The 20,284-nt window shown below is 52.4% G+C and overlaps 1 protein-coding gene across 1 annotated transcript in view; it reads right to left on the bottom strand.

Moving 5' to 3' along the window:
• Fam163b (family with sequence similarity 163 member B) overlaps nucleotides 1–18,885 on the bottom strand; it is a 30,281-nt gene extending 11,396 nt beyond the window's left edge. The window contains exon 1 of the mRNA XM_032902993.1: nucleotides 18,570–18,885. The gene's annotated coding sequence lies outside the window, so the exon portion shown is untranslated. The remainder of the gene's footprint in view (nucleotides 1–18,569) is intronic.
• Nucleotides 18,886–20,284: the final 1,399 nt, after the last annotated feature.

The following is a 20,284-nucleotide window of genomic DNA, read 5'->3' as shown; positions in this document are numbered from 1 at the left end:
AGAGTAAGACGGAGGCACTCCGTGGACCCTCCACCCGCTGGATTTTGGGATCCGTACGTATGCTGGGGGGCGGGGCGGTGTTCTGGTGAGTGACAGCATGTTTCCCATACCCATGTCTAGGCAGTCAGCCTGGACAGTGGCCATGTTACAAGCTCCCGTTGTCTCCTGTGTAGAGGCCCAAGCGGCAGGGGCAGGGACAAGGCAGGAAACACCTGGCAGCAGAACCAGACGCCTCCACCTGCCTCCTCCAGTGAGCTCCCTCCTCTGGCAGGAGCCCCCCACGTAGCTGCCATCTGGACTGTGCATCCTGTGTTTAACCCTCTCCTTTCTCTGCACTCCTCACTGTGCCCACTTTGCTCGCTAGCCTTAGAAGACTTGCACCCAACTTCAGCCCCTGCCAGGGCCCCACAGAGTTCAGGGCACATAGAACGGTTTTGTGAAGGCCAGTGCTCCAGTGCCAAGGGGAAACCCAGCTGCTTCACTGCACCCAGGGACTTCCAACGCCACAGGGCACCAGAACTGAGAGCCTAGCAAACACAGCCACTGGGGCCATGGTGGTTCAGCGTGGGATCCTGAAACCTGCTAGTTGAATGAGGGTCTCTTCCAACCCGGTGAGGTACTACAACTGCTCACTCCAGGTGGAGAAACTGAGGCAGGGAGAGAGAGAGGGTTGGCTCTGTCTGGGAATCCAGGCTGGCTGCCTTGCAGCCTCCTTTCCTTGCCAGAGTCTGGGCAAGAGCTTACGGGGGAATCAGAACCCCCGCCCTCCCCCAAACACATCTGTCTGGTTACAAGTATGTCTGCTACCTGGAAGCCCAAGGGCCCTGCGGTCCTCAGCAAGCAAAGAGCGGCCTACAGGGTTCCTGTCTAGACCTCCTCTGCATTTGTTCCCAATTTCACGCTCTGCGGGCTCCCAGATTCCTGCGTTCATTCAATAATAAATAGATGGGAAAGTGTTCAGCAGCTCTGTGTGGCTGGGTTGGTCTTGGAGACACTAACCAGAGCCCACCACAAGGGAGGGCTCACAGGAGGCAGCTGGCTGGAGGGCAGCTGCCAGCAGCGTTAGAGTGTATCCCCCTGTAGCTCTAAGCTCCACCAGTGCCCTGAGGACCCAGAAAGGTTTCCAGGGGTTCATAATCTATAGAGGACCCCATAAAACTCCCACAAACATGGGGACTAATGCACCTAGACCTAGGGTTGGTTAGGGAGATGTTGGCACAACATCTGTCTGAGCTTGCCTGCTTGGTGGCTTACAGTCCCTAAGTGGTCCCCAGAAGGAGCAGAGGGACCATATACTCCTTCAGCCTTCCTCAAGGTGTTAATAGGTGGAAATCTTCTCAGACTCCAGCCAAATAGCTCAGCATCAACCCAGATCACTGAGCCTGGCCATGCCTGGTGGGCTGAGCCCATCTCACCCTAGGGCTCCCTCTAGGTAGATGGCCCTTCCTGGTGGCCGAGTGAACCCACCCATCAGCAGATGCACCCCAGGCCTTCTCAAATTCTTTGCAGAGATAACCTGACCCATATTCTATAGGAATAAACCAGCCTGGAGAGCGAAACCACCCACTGAGCAAACGGAGATGCAGATACACAATGGACTCTGAGACCGTGAGCCCGGAGGAGCCTTCCTGGAGCTTAATGCCTTGTGGAGTCCACTCTTGGAGGCTGCATGCTGACCAGCTCCAACTGACCCAAAGCTAAAATGTCTCACCTAGAGAGGATTCCTAAGGGAAAAGTCCTGTCCCCATCCACATGGGTATGGCTCAGAGCTGGGCAGGAAAGCCTATGGGGGGTGGGCGGTAGGGGGTGGGTGTGAAGACAGGAGAAGAGAAGAAGCCGAACTTCTCCAGGATGAGAGCATGCCCTAGAGAAGGAGCCCAGGCTGATGGGGAAGCAGGAAATGGGGGCAGGGACTGAGCTTTCCACTTCTTGAGATCCCTCCCCAGCTGGGGTTGTCTCAAACCTCTGGAGAGAGGTTCCACTCTGCCTGAAACCCAGAGAAGCAACTCCCCACCCCAGAGCCGTAGTAAAGGACCCAGGCTTGGGTATGGGGGTTGGGAACTGGAGAGAGAGAAACTGAGAGAGAGAGATTTAGAGATTTAGAGATTTAGAGATTTAGAGATTTAGAGAGAGAGAGAGAGAGAGAGAGAGAGAGAGAGAGAGAGAGAGAGAGATTGAGAGAGAACTCAAGTGAGCGAGCTTTTAGGCAGGGTACAGAGGGAATGAAGCTGCTGCCTGAGGGTTGTAGCTGGGTCCTTGGGTGGGTGAGTGGTTGCTGGCCTCACAGGCATGACTGGATCCCTCTGGGCCTTGTTTTGGTGGCTAACTCCAGAAGCCAGCAGATTTTGTCTTAATCATCAGCCTTTGCCTGATCTAGGACTCAGTTTCCTAGACTGGGGCCTGCATGCCCTCTCTTGGGTCTCTCTGAGGCACAGAGAGCTGGAGAGAACATGTGGAGGGAGGGCAAGAGCAAGAGGGAAAATGAGGGCTGAGAAGATGGTTCGGTGGTTGCTGTAAAGCTTGAGGAACAGAGTTTGGTCTCCAGTACTCATGTAGAAACCTGTGTGGTGGCTCAGTCTAGAACCCCGATGCTGGGGAGGTAACGAGTCAGATAGTCTAGTGGAATCAGCAAGCAGGATTCAATGAAAGATGGTGCCTCAAGAAATAATAGAAATTATTAAAAATAATGGAAAACAGTAAAGGAAGACATAGTGTTAACACACATACACAGACACACAAGGAAAAACATGCAGACATAGAGAGAGAAACATACATGAAGACATGGTGTTAATCACACATACACAGACACACAAGGAAAAACATGCAGACATAGACAGAGAAACACACAGGAAGACATGGTGTTAATCACACACAGACACACAAGGAGAAACATGCAGACATAGACAGAGAAACACACACAGACACCCAGAGACAAACAGGCACCCAGAGACAAAGATACACAGACACAAAGACACACAGAGACACACACATAGATATACATAGACATACACACGGACACACACACACAGAGACACAAACAGACACACAGATACACAAAAGACAAACACAGACACAAAGACACACACAGGCATACACATAGATACACATAGACATACACACAGACACACAGATACACAAGCAGACACACATGCACAAACAGACACAAACACACACAGAGATACACAGACATGCATAAAAACAAAGAAAAGTGACAGACAGAACCTACAGGGGAACCCTGGACCTATCTCCGTCTGATTCACCATTGCACACAATCAGGGAGAAAAGCTCGACAAAGTCCCCTCCTTGGGCTGAAGAACCTGATATAAAAGTGAACGCCATTGGCAATCAGGCCTGGATCTGTGGCCTCAGGCTAAAGAGGCTGTGTAGGCTGTGTTCATGTGAGGTTCAGTGCTAAGTGGCATAGGAGGGTACAGCTTACTTCCTCCTGTGTAGAGAGGGGCTTGCTCGGCCCCACTACAGAAGGAGCTTTGCTTCAGTGAGGGGCAAACTTCTTCTGTGCTCAATGGAGTAGGAGGGAAGGGAGGTGGGGAGCATAGTAAGGGACTCTCTTAGTCAATGTTCTATTGCTGTGAAGAGACCCCATGACCAAGGCAACCCTTATAAAGGACAGCATTTCATTGGGGCTGGCTGACAGACAGTCCAGAGGTTTAGTCCATCACCATCATGATGGAAACATGGTGGCATGCTGGCAGACTGGTGCTGGAGACGGAGCTGGAGTTCTACATCTGGATCAGCAGGCAGCAGGAAGAGAGTGACACTGGGCCTGGCTTGAGCTTCTGAAACCTCAGAGTCATCCCTATGACACACTTCCTCCAACAAAGCCACACCTGCCAATCATGCCAGTCCCATGAGCCTATGGGGCCACTTTCATTCAAACTATATAGACAGGTTTCTGGGAGCTGAGCTCGGCTGCTACTTAGAGTTCTACCCTTCCCGCACCCTGTGAAATAGTCACACACCTGTCGAGGAGTTTGTATACACTTGGCTTTCATCTCTGGAGTCGGCCCTTCAACTGCTAACCTTACTGATTCTAACAAAGTTGAGATAGCCAGTCTTCAACAGGAGGACGACCAGAAACATCCAAGGCATGAGCAATCGCTCAAGCCAGGAAACATACAAGGCATGAGCAATCGCTCAAGCCAGGAAACATACAAGGCATGAGCAATCGCTCAAGCCAGGAAACATACAAGGCATGAGCAATCGCTCAAGCCAGGAAACATACAAGGCATGAGCAATCACTCAAACTGGGACTCTAACCTTGCTGTCATATTGCTCCACTGGGCTTCCCAAACCCAAATCTTAACAGGTCGTCGCCTCAACTCAAATACCCTGACTGTGTTCCCCGTGCCTCTTTGTAACCCCGAAAGCACACACTCCATAGTTAGCCTCTACGCCAGGAGAGAAGTGATAACAACGCCCCCCTCAGCCCCAGGGCATCGGGCAGGGCTGTTGTTACTCTACACACAGGAGATGGCACAGGTCAGAATTGGAAAGAAAAGCACACACAGTAGAAACACGGGTGAGTGAGGGTGAGCGTGCTACTCAGAGCCGACGTCTTCTCTCATCCCCAGACCCAGATGCGAGGACACAAGTTCCCTCATCACCAACCCCACCCAGGAAAGACGACTGCCTTCCTACCTGTTGGCAGTCCTCCAGCCACAAGGGGGCAGTACTGTAGCACTCAGTGGGGCGCTGTATCAGAATGCAGTTGTGTGGGCTGGGTGGGTGGGGAGAAAACACTAGCGGGTGCTGAGTGAGTGTAGCAGTAGCACAGTGTGAGGAGAGGGTCTGCTTTCGGGAGGCCCTCCCCTCCCCTGCTGGAGAGGCCCTGAGACCCCGATGATGCACCCCCAAGGGCTCAGTGATGTGAAGCCTGCAGGGCTAGCTTCTGGAGCCTCTATATGTTGGCTGTGGAAAGGGAAGGTATCAACCTGTGGGCAGGGGAGGGTGGACCATTGAGTGCAAGCTGGGTGGGCACCGTCCAGTTAGTCTTCCCCATCCTAGCCTGAGATGGAGAGATGGTGATGGGCCAGATCCCTAGTCCCCTCTCAGCTTGCTTGACCTCTGGTTCAGAGCCCACTGGGGCCTTAGATCAGACACACCCACTCAGTCTGCATTTACCAGGCCCCTGTCTGCCCCTCCATCTCTGCCTAACAGTCCTGGGATGCAAGAGAACCCCAAACCCCAGCTGGCAGCACGGTTTAGAACTCTGAACCCAGCCAGGAATTTTAAGTTGTGGTGAGGATCCCTCTGTGAGAGGTCATGAGTGCAGAGCTGCTGACAGATCATGTGTGGAACAGGATTGAGAGAGCCACTGGGGACGGACACACACACACACACACACACACACACACACACACACACACACACACATTTTCTGTGCCTTTCAGAAAATGAACGCATCAGGACGCTGAAGGGAGCTGACTCGGGGGCTCACTGCTCTGCTTCAGCTCGTAGGCTCTCCCAGCATTCATGCAGAGCCCTGAAAAAGGTGTGAGCTCAAGACTGGGACATTATGGGCTGTTCTCAAAGGTCTGGCACTCCCTCCCTGCTCCACTCTCTCTCTAGGATACCTTGCAACACTGCATTAGCTCGCTGTCTCTAGGCTACCCTGCAGCGCTGCATTAGCTCACCCTCTCTAGGCTACCCTGCAGCGCTGCATTAGCTCACTGTCTCTAGGATACCCTGCAGCACTGCATTAGCTCACTGTCTCTAGGCTACCCTGCAGCGCTGCATTAGCTCACTGTCTCTAGGATACCCTGCAGCACTGCATTAGCTCACTGTCTCTAGGCTACCCTGCAGCGCTGCATTAGCTCACTGTCTCTAGGCTACCCTGCAGCGCTGCATTAGCTCACCCTCTCTAGGCTACCCTGCAGTGCTGCATTAGCTCACGGTCTCTAGGATACCCTGCAGCTCAGGCACCACACTATAAGAAACCTATGCTAACCAAAGAGCCCCAAGGCAAAGCCAGGCCCAATAATGCTCTCAGAATACAAGCCTTACTCCTTGGGTACCAACTCTGTCCCTCCGAGGCCTGGCTGGCTGCCTCTGCCTCAGGACAGGACAGTGCTGGACATGCAAGTGGAAGGCCCAGCCAGGTCTTTCCTTGTAGTTTTGCTGTATGCCTAGCTGATGCTGGAGCATGACTGGGCTGTCGTCCCCACCACCACCACATGTCCCAGAGGTGCCTCTGGGATAGTTCAGGGCTTCTCTCATTGAGCATAGTCACAGGTCTCTGCCTTGATACTGGGTCCAACCCTGGATATGGGTGGGGGCACTGGAAAGATGGGGTAGGAACCTAAATATATCCAGTGAGGGCTGAGTCTGGTAAGTCGGGAGGGCTTTGGAAAAGGAGTGAGCTTTGGCCAGACCAGGGGATGGTTGGGAGTGATGGCTGACAGGCAGGAATAAACACTGTCACCAGAGGCAGTCCAGCTGAGAAGCAAACCTGTCCCTTCAGTTTTGCACAAAACCATACTCCTGTGGTGTGCACCAGGCCTAGGCACTAGCCACACCTACCACATCAGGGGGCCTTGTGCTCCAGGCAGCCCATACTCGGGTCTCTGAGCATCAACTCCCCCTCATACTTCTGGACACCTTGACATCATGTCTGCCTGGGTATCAGAAAGACTCGAGCAGAAACTTAGACATCCTTCCTGTCATAGTGTCTTGTGTCCTGATAGCTTGTGTTGTTTACTGTGGCAGGATCTAACCAAGCAGCCCAGATTGGCCTCAAACTCAGGTTCCTCCGAAGTGCTGCAATGACAGGAATGTGCCACCACTCCTGGTGCTTCGGTCCCTTATCTTAAAACTCTTCAGGCAGCCTCTCCTCGTACGGCATGCTCACTGTGAGATGAACACGGGGTTGTATTTGGTGTCTGGTGACGAACCAGGACACAGTCCTGCCTGTTGAGCCCCAGGAGGCAGGGCTGTTGAGCAGGCTGGACTCATCACTAGCTCAGGCTTCCTGTGTAACTACGGTCTGGCAGTATGTGGCACTGACTTCTCCTCTCTGTTTCCTTTGCAAAGTCTGAGCTCTGGGCAGGCCTGACTGAGTCACATTCATTTCCCCTGACCCAGGCGCCAAGGCAAGAGGACAACAGGACGGGTGTTCAGTTCCCGAGGTCTGCAGGCTGGCGAGTGGGGATGTTCTGTTCTCTGTGTATAAGAACACGTGTGACAGGCAGTGGCTCACACCTTCCCGAATGCCCCCTCACCTGGGCTTTCTCTGGAGCACGTCTTCCTCTTTGGTGTCCCCACCCATCTCTGAGCATAGAACTGCTCGTTCTAGGTCTACACATCTGTGTCCTGGGCTCTCCGTGGTCGCCTTTCCTTCCCATCCCCCACCACCTGTTCTGCTTGGAGCCCCAGTATCTCCCAGGACTCCTCGAATTCATTTAGCAAAGAGCTTTTTCCCCTTGCCTGGCAATCACAACCCTAGTCTTTTTCTTTTTCTTTTTCTTTTTCTTTTCCTTTCTACACACACACACCTTTTTCTTGTCTTAGGAAATTTGACGGTCAGCCCTGAACTCCTTCTAGCTCTATTCAAAACCATCAGTCAACCAGTTCCTGGAGCAAGTCTCCCCTGAATTGCACCCTTGCTCCCTCTTTTGGGCTCCAGCGTCAGTCACTGTCTACATCATCTACCCACAATTCCAGTGAGATCGGGCACTTTCAGGGTGTTAAGGCCATAGCCATCTACTTACAATTTGGCAGCAAGTTCTCACTAAATTCTAGCACACCATGGCCCTGGACCCATGCCCCGACATGTGCTAACTGGTTTTATATCAACTTGACACAAGCTAGAGTTCTCTGGAAGGAGGAAACCTCAATTAAGAAAATGTCTCCACAAGATCCTTCTGTAGGGCATTTCTTGATTAGTGATCAATAGGGGGTAGGTATCCTAGTCCTTTCTGGGTGGTACCATCCGTGAGCTGGTGGTCCTGGGTTCTCTAAGAAAGCAGGCTGAGCTAGCCATTGGGAGCAAACCAGTAAGCAGCACCTTTCCCTGGCTTCGGCATCAGCCCCTGCCTCCCAGTTCCTGTCCTGCGGGGAGTTTCTGTCCTAGCTCAGTGGACTACAGTGTGGAAGTGTAAACCATATAAACTCTTTCCTCCCTAACTTAGACACCACCCTTCTGTGCTTTTAGTCTTGTGGGCAACGTGAGCTTTTGTTAAGACTGTGGAATGGAAGGAGGGCGCCGTCAGGGAGAAGAGATCGAGGAGAGGGTAAACAGGATGTCAAACCCTGGAGATAACCCAGGATGATGTGGGAGAGAACATCCCACAAAGAACATGGCCGGCACAACGGCCCAAGGCAGGCAGAGCATGGTGGTTCTGGTTATCAGAAAAGTTCATTCTGGGGCTGGGAGACAGCTCAATCTGGATAGAGCCTGCTATGTAAGCATGAGAACTGAATCTGATTGATCCGTAAAATCTGCTCATCATGGCTCCTGCCTTTAATTCCAGTGTTGTGCAAGTGGAGACGCTTCCAGGACAATCGGTCTAGTGAGCTCCGGTTTCGATGAGACCCAGTCTCAAGAAAAAAAAATCCCCATTACCTAGGAAGGCATGGTAATCCCTGGAATACTGGAAAGTTCTGGAGGGCTTGGACCAAAAGCTACTCCGGTCTTTCCTTACAGAATTCTCTCCTCTGTGGGTTGTTTGTTTTCCTGACAACAGGAGATTGTTTCCTGGGTACCACACGTCGTGCATGTTTACCTGGTTGGGAGCTTAGATATTTGTATATTGTGATATGTTTTTGTGCCAGCAAGATGGCTTGGTGAGGGAATGTGCTTGCGGGCAAGCTGGATGACCTGAGTTCAATCCCTGGGACCCACATGATGGAAACAGAAATGACTCTGTAAATTGTCCCTTGTCCCTTTCAAGCAAACCTAGTCTCTCTCTCTCTCTCTCTCTCTCTCTCTCTCTCTCTCTCTCTCTCTCTCCACACACACACACACACACACACACACACACACAAAATAAACAAATATTTTTTAAAAAATGGTTTCCAGTTTAGATAGCATTGATCCATTAGATCCCCGAAGCTCAACAAACTGCTAACAGGAACTTAAAGACGCCTCAAAGTTTAGTCTGGGTTCTCAGGTGAGAAAGTCCCAGTCTGGCTTATGTCAAAGTGGGGTACTGGAGACAGGCACTGAAGTCACTACAGACAGCGCAGGGGTAACGTGAACCTCAGGTCCCTTTAGGGGGTACACCTCATACTAATCAGACAGGGGTGCCCTGAGATTTCCGTCCGGCAGGACCCTGGCCTGGTGAATAGTAGGGTTGGTGCCCACCTATGTCCCGGACCCTTCCCTCCCTTTCACCTAGAGTCCCCTTGTCTGCTCCCGGTCATGGCCACTGTCTCCCTTTCTGGTGGGCCCATTCTCTCCTCCATTCTGGTCCCCACTACCTCCTTGTTTTCACCTGTCACCCCATGTCCCCAGATCCACTGCAGACCTAACCACTGGAGGCTCCTCCTCCAGTCTCAGCTCAGACTGGACCTCTGGGGGAGCTCCCTTGCATCCCCTGGGCACCCTCCCAGTACAGGGCCCTTGTACCATGTGTGATGGCCCGAGACACCATTCCAAATGCACCAGAAGCTCTGTGTCCAGTGACAGCAGGCGGGGTAGATCCGCCTAACTGCCTGTCATCTCCTTCTCCTTGTTTTTCACACACACACACCCAGGCTCTGCTGGGAAGGATATGCCTCACCCTGCCTCCTCTCCACATCACCTCCCTCCATCTCCTTCTTCCACTGTGACCCATGACTTCGGTCCTCATGTGGCTGCAGCAGCAGCACTGGAGAAGTTCTGAGCCAGCATGGGGTGAGGTGGATCCTCACTCCTCCACCTAGGCTCTCCCTCCCCAGTATCCATTCAGAGCCAGGTCTGCCAAGCCCAGGGAAGCAATGCCAGCATTCACCCCATGAGCATTTACTGAGAGCCCACTCTGTGCCAGCCATTGGTTTTACCAGCTGTGACTTCTACACTTATTCCCTCTGCTCAGGTTGGAGGGACGGTGAGGGAAAGAGGCCTACTCCCTGTTCCTTCCCCATCGCTTCTCCAGATCAGAGGACCTGGGACAGACCAGACAGCAGGTACCAGCCATGAGCTTGGATCTCTGTCAGACCTACCCACAGTATCATACCAGGAGAGCTGGAGCCTGGCCACTCTTAGGAACGATCTGAAAACACAGACCCAGCAAGCTCCCTTTCTGCCCTGTAATGGACCTTGTACTGCCATGGGCAGAGCAGAGTCTTGCCTTGGTGACCATGGCCTTGTTCATATGACTTAACCAATGAAACAAGAGCCAACGGGATCACACCCCAGTTCTAGAAAAGTCTTAAAGGAGTATGAATAATTCATCCCTGGGATCCGGAGAGTGTGCTCACAGACTGGAGTTCTGGAAGAGGCCTGAGGACCTAGAGTGGACACCCATAACGAGTAGACCAACTCCAGCTACTCATAGGCCTGTGAGCAAGAAGAGCTTTGCTTAATGTCAGGACAGTCACTATGCCAGTAAGTAATCAATACATACATGGACTGTCACCCTTGCTACTCAGGCTAAGACATGACAAGTGTTACAGTGGAGTAAAGGTGACTAAGAGATGCCCAGTGGCACTTTGTTACCTAAAAGGTGGAGCCTGATGAATTGTCCCTAACAGTTAGCTGTCAGAGAACACGAGAGTGCATGCTGTTAAACAGCCAAGTAAAAGCAGCCCTCCAGGAGGCCTAGAATCTTCCAGAAGCCGGCATCGTGTGCCTGTAGAACAGGAACTAGACAGTGTCTCCAAAGGGAGGCTGCCCTTCCCGTCCTGTGTCTGCAGAGGGCACAGGGTGAGACTGGGTATTTCTCTGGGTGTACGTCTGTGTGCACACGTGTATCTCTGCATGTGTGCTGTTTTCTTGTACTGCTGGATAGATCAGGACCTCTTGCATGATAAACAAGCAAGACTGAGCTATATCACCTCTGTGTGCACATGAGTTGCATGTATGTGTATGCATGTGTATCTGTTATGTGAGTGCATATGTGTACTTGTATGTTTCTGCATGTGTGTCTTCATGTGCATGTCTCAGTGTTTGTCTTTTGTGTGTATGTGTATCTGTCACGCATGTGTGTGTCTGCGTGTATGTCTGTGTTTGTCCTCATGTGAATGTCTTTGTGTATGAGCTAAGCACGTGCTATGTGTGTTTCATGGGTATATTTGTGAATGTCTCTCTGTCTGTCCATGTGTGTGTGCGCATGTGTGTCTGTGTGTCTGCTGTGTACTTGTCTTCCATGTGTGCATGTATGTGTTTAACTGTGTTCTCATATGAATGTCTCTGTGTGTATCTGCTGTGTGCATGTGCGCTTCTGCCTGTGTCCCCATGTACATGTCTCTCTGGGTACCACGTGTGGGTTTTTTCTTTTGTTTCTTTGTGTGTCTACTGTATGTATATCTGTGTGTACTTGTGTATTTCTGCGTGTGATCTGCATTTGCCCATGCTGTACATATCTGTGTGTGCATGTTTGTCTCTGCAAGGCTCCACACGTGCATGCTTCTGCAAGTGCCTGCTGTGTGCATGCATGTCTGCATGTGTACTTGTGTGTACGTGTCTCTGTGTGTACCCAGTGTTTGTGTCTGTGCTGTATTGCTGACAGTCATGGAGGAGATAGGAGCAGAGTGGGGTCCAGGTTCCCAGTCGTCCCACAGATATTAGCCAGCCTGCTCAGCAGTGACGGGAGGTCTGCCAGGCCTCTAACACCAAGCTGGGTCTCTAGCCACTCTCCCTGATCCATGCCCAGAAACTCCAGAATCCACAATGTTCCTGTAGGGCCCTGGGATCACCCCTGTTGACAGAACAGGGAACCACCCCTGCCTGTCTTTATTTGCCAGGAACCTGGAGCAAAAAGAGGGTTAGGAACCTGGCTGTTTTCACCAACAGGCCCTAGATAGCTTCTCAGGGTATGGCTGGCTGCAGACCGCATCTCTCCCCACGCTTCCCCACTCTTCTCTCTTCTTTTCCTCTGCCTATCCCTATTTTCTGATCAATGAAATGGGGGCCCCCAAGGAGAAAGCGAGACACGACCAGCGGGAATATGAACAACTGGGACAGTGATTTCCCAAGACTCTGTGCTGGGAAACAATCTTCTGCAATGGAGCTCTGTTTTGTAATTAGGGGGTGTCTCATGTGGGAAGCTTCATGAAGGTAAAAATCGCAGACAACTGTATTCTTTAATTCTGTAAGTGGGTTTAGATGGCGCTTCCCACGTAATGACTGTTTTAACCAAACAAACGCCAGACACAGGTAAACAGCAACAGTCCTAGCGTCAGCCACGTGGCAGAGACATTCTAGAGAAAGAGACAGCTACCTCCCCTGCCATACCCCATCGTCTTTCCAGGAAGATGTGATCGAGGCCTCTCACACAGAGAGGGCCTGGTGCCAGTTTGGGGGTAAGCCAGCCTGGACTGTGGGGCTCTGAAACGGGCTCAGAAAAAAGTAACCCTAAGTGGGTGTCTGCCTATAAACTAGAAAACGGAACATCTTTATTTCGCTTTAGGAAAGTTCCTGAATGTTCCCAGTGAGATTGTGTATGCCAACCCTGAGTGGAGAGATTTAGAAAACACGGTATAAATATTACATTTCAAACACTGCGAGGTGAGCCCCAGACACATGTTACAAGGAGTAAATGATACACTCAGTGTCTTCCTCACTGCCCCCCACCCCCAGAGCTCTGTAGCGTTTCCCTCCACAGCCACTGCTGCACCCAGCACACTGCAAACAAACCACCAGTAAGGGGGCTGCTGCCGGGCACAGTGGGTGATCCAGCAGCAAGTGAAATGGCTGGGCAGGGATACGGGGGAGCCTCCAGTAGATGGTCATTTGGCCAGTGCCAGAAGGGAGAGGTTGGCTAAGCCTGGCTCAGGAACCCCAGCTACACCCACAGACACATAAACGCCAGTGAGGCACCTGAGACCAGCCCCATCTGGTGCTTTCTTTGCCTCAGAAAAAAATTCAGGGGCATTTCAAGAGCTCACTGATTAAGCATTTCAAGTTAGCATTCGTAGATGGCCTCCCTTGCCTCCAGCGACGGCAGCAGTGTCCCTTGACTATACACCTGCCCAGTGGGCTCAGCTCTGACTGCATCCAGTATGCTTAGCCTACTACTCCAGCCTGAGGTGATTTTCATGGAAGCTAGAGTATCCGCCTCCATGCCTCATGCTGCCAACCACACAGGACCTTCCCACACTACAGTTTAATCCTCTTCACATGCCTCCTCCTACTCTCTCCTCCCCCGGCCAGCCTCTAGGGCCTTCCACTCAAGGCTCACACCTCAGGCAAGTCTATACCAGACAGAACCAGCGGATGGCAGGCCTGTCACCAACCCAACTAGGTGACTCTGTGAGTCAACAGCTGCCCTGAGAAGTCTAGACTGGGGAGTCAGGCTGGGGCTCGGGCTTTGTGACGGAGGATAAAACCCTGAAACCCATCCCACCATGGGGGCACAAGCACAAGGGAGGAACACTCATGAGCAGAAGCACTGAGGTCCAGTGTAGCCTCGGGAGAGCATGTAGACCAGAGTAAAGGATTGGAGGGCTTTTAATCTTCATGTAATTAGCCAAGGAAAACTGGATTGGTTTTCCTTTTGCAGCAAACACACATTTCTTTTAATAAAAATATTTGAATATATTATAAAAACGAATGTATATTAGGTAAGCACACACAATGCATAACATAAAAAAGACCAAACCACCAGTAACTGCTTTGTGCAAGCAGGGGCTGTTCCTAGGGTGGTGGCTGGCATGGGAGGTTGCTATCCCAGAGTCAGGGAGCCAGAGCACCCACTTCCAGAGATGGTAGCTGTTGGGTCCCTAGGTCACAGACCAAATGCCAAAAGCAAGCAACACCAAGAGACATGGACTCCTCCCCAGACCTAGATGCAGGCCCAGCTCCTGGGCATCCTGAGAAGACCCAACAATCGACGTTGTCACTGGGCAGCCTGCAGAAAGCCTTGAGCTGGATGTCAGAGCCGAGCCACAGGTGGTGATGGCCTTGTCTACTGTGGGCTTCACTGCAGTAAGAATTTTGGAATTTTTGTTTCTTGAAAAAAACACAGAAGTATTGTAAGAATACGTTGTTGTTTAACTGCAGGTGTGGGGACGTGGGGCTGCTTCACAGCAGCTGACTGTGATTTGCCTCGTACTCTAGCAGAGGCGTGGCTTTGCCAGCAGCTGATAGTTTCTATGATTGTTTGGTGTTTGGAATTCTGGGAACTTTTCACAGAGGTTAAATGCTAGGGGCCCCCAAAGGTGAGGTTGGTGGTTACTGGTCATCCAGAGACGCCAGATGTGGTTTGTTACTACTCATGCTCAAAGAGGAAACAAGAGAAAGAAATTAGATTCAAGGATCTCTCATCCCCCCCCTCTTTCTCATCTATCTAGTGATAAAGAGTGAAACTTGCAGGGGTGGGATAAAGAGTGAGAAAAAACCCACAAAATACCAAAGACCAGCTACAAACGAAGAAGAAACAAGAAAAAATTAGATTCAGAGATCTATCTCTCTCTGTCCTGTGTTTCTGTCTCTGTCTCTCACACTGTGTGTGTGTATCTCTGTCTCTCCCCTCTATCCTTTCTCTCCTATCTAGTGGTAGGGTGTGGAATGGGGGGGGGAGTAAAGGGCAGGAAAGAAGGAGAACCCACAAAGTAGCTAAGACCAGCGACACTTGACCTGTTTGACAAGGAAAACCTTGTCTGGTCTGAGGCCATCTTTTGGATGGTCAGGAAGCGACCTCCATGGGAACTTCCCAGCATATGCAGACTCTTCTAGGAAGCTGGACCTACATAGAGGGTCAATAAAGAACCCAGGGACCAAGGGGTGAAGTAACCTCACTAGGGACACATACTTTAGACAGAAACGCTGTTCTGGTCAGTTCCTAAGGCTGAACCACCCTGCCACTTCGGAAGCCACAGGAGGTGGTGAATGTGACTGTGACCCTAGGAGTCTGGCTTGTTCCCAACCACTGCTCAGGTCATTGTCTAATCCTCTTATGACTCCCAGACAGCAGTGCAACCCTCATCCCAACCAGCTCACTACAGAAGTGCTTTTAGGTGCATGCGTGTGTGCGTGTGTGCGTGTGTGCGTGTGTGCGTGTGTGCGTGTGTGCGTGTGTGCGTGTGCGCGTGTGCACGTGTGCGTGTGTGTGCACCAGAGGACAACATCTGGTGTCATTCCTCTGGCTCTATCGACTTTGTATTTGAGATTCGATCTCTTGCTGGCATGGAACTTTCCAAACAGTCTAGGGTGGCTGGCCAGTGAGCCCCTAGGATCTGCCTGTCTCCAGCTCCCCAGTTCTGGGATTACAGGCATTCACCACCATGCCTGGCCGTTCCAGATCCCCTCATGGGTCCTAGAGATCAAACTCATGTCCTCCTGCTCATAAGGCAAGCACGTTACCAACCAAGCCATCTCCTCAGTCCTACGACTGGAGAAGTTGGACACAAGCACAGGCTTGATCTGGTTAGAGCCCTTCCCACAGATGCCCTTTTGGGTAGACTGGGAGGACCCAGAAGACAGGTAGCATCCCACTGGGGTGGGATGTACAATCAGGTGCTACCTTGGTGCTGAAGGGAAAGCCCTGCTCCTGGCCCACAAGGGCTGCCTCCCCACCCACTCACATAGTCCACCCCAGATCCTAATGTAGGCCAGTCGGGGTGATGTTTGTTTAGTCCCAGTATGCATTCACATCTACTCCAACCCACCACAGCACCCAAATGCTGGAATTTGCTCATTGTCATCCATCCTGGTCCAAATGGACATGGTAAGTTCCCCTGAGTCCCCTTGCCTTTCCCCTCCAGTCAGACTCTGTGTCACAGTCCACAGTGTTAAGGCCTGGTCTGACCATTGCCCACCAAGGTTTACACTTCTGCATCAAGCCCACAAGCACAGGCTTGATCTGGTCAGAGCATAGCTTACAGCCTGGATCTGGCCCCCAGGTCATCTCCAGCCTCCTCCCCTACAAGACCCCTGGAAATCAGGGACACAGTCGCTATGTCATGTCTTAGGGATGCAAATTAGGAGCTCACACGCCAGGCTCTGTACCCAGCTTTCCTTTGGTTAAGGGTTCTGGCCATGGCATCCCTGTGGCTTGGGTTAGCAGGGCTTATCCCTTCTCAGGCCTATAGGGCAACCCTCAGCAAGGGAGACACGGCAGAGGAATGAGTCAGGGGCAGCTTCAACAACTTAAGCCTCTTCCAGGAGCCCCATTCCTGGGGGAATGGAGAGATTTGGGAGGCACTGCAGCTCCAGCCTGAATGAATTTCCTCTGGGGTGAGTCCAGACAGACGGAGACTGCAGGGACCTCACAGCAAGTGTAGCAACAAGGCAGACAGGAAGCCCCTCCTGCCCCACGACTTCCTTACAGTGTTCCAGGTCATGCCTGCACAGGTGCCACCAAACACCTACAGGGAGGCAGAAGCGCCCGTTTTTGTAGATGAGGTTTCTGAATGATTCACGCGAAGCCTGGGTCCTAAATCCGCATTCCCACCACACAAACCACCAGTTTCCTGCCATCCAGGTCAGAGCTTGAAGAGGAAGAGGGGGTAGTGGCTGGGTGGGAGCAGAGTGGACAGTCTGGGCAGCCTGCCATTCTGCCTTCCACCCAACCCTTGAGAGTTTAGAATCCAATATAATTGAGTGCGAGGTGACAAATTTCTGCTTGGAGCACTATTATCCCTCCTCGTTGGATTGCTGGGTTTGCAGGCACGGGTCCCTAAGCAGTAAGCCTCACTCAGAACCAGCCCCAGGCTTAGACTCCTAGATCCAGCCCCAATGTACAAAACCTACACGGTTAGAGGATGGGACGGGCAGGAATGGGGAGGGCGGCTGAGAGGAACCCAAGGGCATGTGAGACCATCTACTCTATCTGAGGTCTAGAAAGGGACAGGGACCGACCCAAGGTCACCCAGGAAGATGATCAGAGCTCCGGACTCCTCCATCTGTGTCCACCGACTCTTCAAGCTCTTCGTCCGTTCTATCCTTGCTGGCATGGCAGAGGCCTGGGCTCCAGGGATGTCTCCCACTTGCAAGACAGACAATGGCGGAGAACTCACAGCACACCCTGGGCTCCCTCGTCTCGTGGCACCGGCTTGCTCTGAGAGCCAGTGATGCTCTACGGCTCCCCAGCCCCAACAGGTATTCAGGCACCCAGTTTGGAAGCTGTACCTCCTCCTAGACCCCAAACCCTTCAGGAGGCATCTGCAGACTTCGCAAGTGGCTCGATATCACTTGACAGGAGCTCAGGTGATGGGGCACAGACACTCCAGCACAAGACCACTCCATCGGTCTTTTCTATGGCATAAGGCCAATGACCACCCAAGTAAGGGATGAAGGGAGAGGGGAGACAGGAGTAAGTCCCTGGCCTCAGGAGTGGAAAGAACTTCTCGAAGCTGCACCAAGTTGTATGCACCCGGCAAAGGCCGTAGCCCATGTGCCCACAGACAGTTTCAACCACCTTCCACTGGCCAGAGGTCTCAGTTCTGGCGAGTCCTCAAGAGCCTTGGCATGGAGTTTTCACTCCCAATTCTATCTCGAGAAGAGGAAGGTGGGAAGATGGGCCTGTGTGCTTTTCTGTAACTTCTGGGAGGTGTAAGCTGTTCCTGGAACCCTACTAAGAATTTGACCAGTATACAGAGGAGAAGACCACAGGGGAGCATCCTAACACTACCCTGCAGACCCCTGAACTTGAGCTTGCCCAGAAGGGGCAAGGGACCCTGCAGAGAGGCCTGGGAACTTGTCACCTAGGTTTCTTGCCCTGGAGTCATATCAGCAGAGCCATGTGCACCCATGTGACGCTGGCCTTGGAGGATAGGGGTGAGAGTGGAACCAGGGTGGCGGATGTGAACATGCTTTCAGAATTCTGGTGTTTGGCTGGAAAAACACAGCTGACTTGCCCCTCCTGCCCTCACTACCTAAGATGAGGTTTCCAACAACATGGGAAAACAGCAACAGAAGTCCTACCACCTGTTAACCGTGACCTTGGACATGAAACCAACTTTTCTAAGCCTCAGTTTCCTCATCTGTCAAATGGAACCCCCAACCCTTTCACACACAGGCTGGACAGAATGGATGCCAGCAGTAGCCCAGGGCAAGCATGCAGCACCAACATGGTGGGAGGCAAGCCTCACCACATGAAACCAAATATCTCAGCTCCAGGCAAGAAAGGATGAATGGAGCCAGGTTTCCAGTCTCTTCGGACAAACTTTCTCTCCCCACACCCTTTCCCTCAGGCAGGGCATCCTTGGAGGGAAGTAGTACCTCTCTTCTGTCCGTGGGTTCCTCTGCCTCTCGCCCAGAACCCCACTGCCCATCTCAGGCACTTGGACGGTGGATCGCAATGAAATGGGTGAAGCTGTACAGGCACCTGTATAAATAGGGCACCTGATGCAAGGTGGCCAGGGCAGGCTGCGGTAGGTACTCTAGACGAGGTAGGCACAGAGCCTGGGCTTCCCAGCCTGCGCAGCCTGCTCTCACACCGTGACCTGCGCACCCGCTTGACCCTTACCTTGAACCATGGGAACCACACTGCCCCGGCTGGCGGAGGACTTGGACACACGTGACGGGGCGGACGTCCCTCTGTCCTGGGCACAGCAAGTAGCGGCAAATGCAGCCCAGGCCAAGGCCGGTGGAGCCTGCTGGGGCCGGACTGGCAAGGTGAGCGCCAAGAGACTCCTGGAGGCCCCAGAGGAGGCAAGTGCGTGGCCAGGCGAGACTCCCTGCCAGCTGCGCGCTGCGGCCACGGCTCTGGACGCCTAGCTGCCTCTCTGCCAGCGGCACGCGCGACTCCAGCCCAGTCCCGGGCGCGGGGCGCGCGCAGGAGGGGAGGGCGCGCGCGCGCTAGCCTGCTGAGGAGTGCGCGCTGCGGCCCTGCGCGCGCCGTCGGCGGCTGCGGGGAGCAGGCGAGGAACTGTCCCTGGTGCTGACGCTGGTCCGCGATCTCCCTCCCCCCTCCCTACCCCCCCCCCCTCCATGCGGCTGAGCTCACATGCTAGGTCTAGGGACCCACACTCCTGTGCGCGCCCTGCAGGGTTCTCCCTGATCTCCACCACCAGCCCATTTCTTTCTCTTTGAGCTTTGGTCTCTGTGGCGATGGGATTTACCTGACTGTGGAAAGCACAACCTTGGAGCAATCTTTTTAAGATGAAAGGTGTAGATGTCCACAGGCATAACACACCCTAAGTACTTGACAAATGCTTACCTTTGCTCTGTTTTTGTTTCTTTTCTTTGGGTCAGTCTGGTGTAGTACTGGAGGGCAGTGTATAGTCTGTACTGGGCTGGTTGGTGACTGGGGCTTGTGGCTGACTCAGGTTTCTAGCCACTGGGAAGGAAGCAAATATCTGCTACTTTACCCACAGAACAGCATTAGGTCAGTGGTTGGAAGTTAAAGCAAGTCAGATTTGAGCTAGAAATAAAGAAGAACTTTCTGGCCTTTCCCGAGATAAGCCCCATCCTGGAAGATATTCCAGAGTGGGCTGTGGCTACAGACCTCCACCTAAGGGGAGCACGTACTGAACAAGGCTGTGAGTTAGCATACACCACACTCTGAGAACCTTCCTGGATCACTAAGGGTGCTGTGTGGATGCTTGATTGTGCCAGGAATGACTTGATGCTCTGTAAGAAGCTCTGCCCTCGTGAGGAGGGCCTATGTCAGCCCATACTGAGGGGCTAGGGATCTGGTGGGATTTCCCTCCTCTTCACCCACTGGCTGGGCATAGAAGGTCCAGCAACTCATTCCAAGACACGCCACAGGGCCAAGGAAGCAGGTGCTTTACCCAGACACCTACACATGCACGTGCACGTGCACACACACAGACACACACAGAGAGACACACACAGACACAGAAACACACATACACACACACAAGCACACAGACACACTCAAACACACACACAAACACACATACACACACACACAAGCACACAGACACACTCAAACACACACACAAGCACACAAGCACACACACAAGCACAGAAGTACACACACACACACACACATTACTACTCACTTACCTGCTGGTCCTTCCTAAGGGTCCTCACTGTACTCCTCAGCAATGATCATATCCTTGGCGCTCAAGAGTTTCCTTATAACAGACTGGGAACATCCTTTATCCCACTTAACCAGCAGGAAGAGCTGACCCCGCCTTTAAGTATCTCTGTGCCTTTGGAGATGGGTAATTAATTGTCACCTGCCTCATTTCTCCAGGGACTGGTGGCTGTGTT

This window comes from Rattus rattus, chromosome 5 (genome assembly GCF_011064425.1).
Source record: "Rattus rattus isolate New Zealand chromosome 5, Rrattus_CSIRO_v1, whole genome shotgun sequence".
In the NCBI taxonomy this organism is placed as follows: Eukaryota; Metazoa; Chordata; class Mammalia; order Rodentia; family Muridae; genus Rattus; species Rattus rattus.
This window is presented reverse-complemented; position numbering and strand designations above follow the sequence as displayed.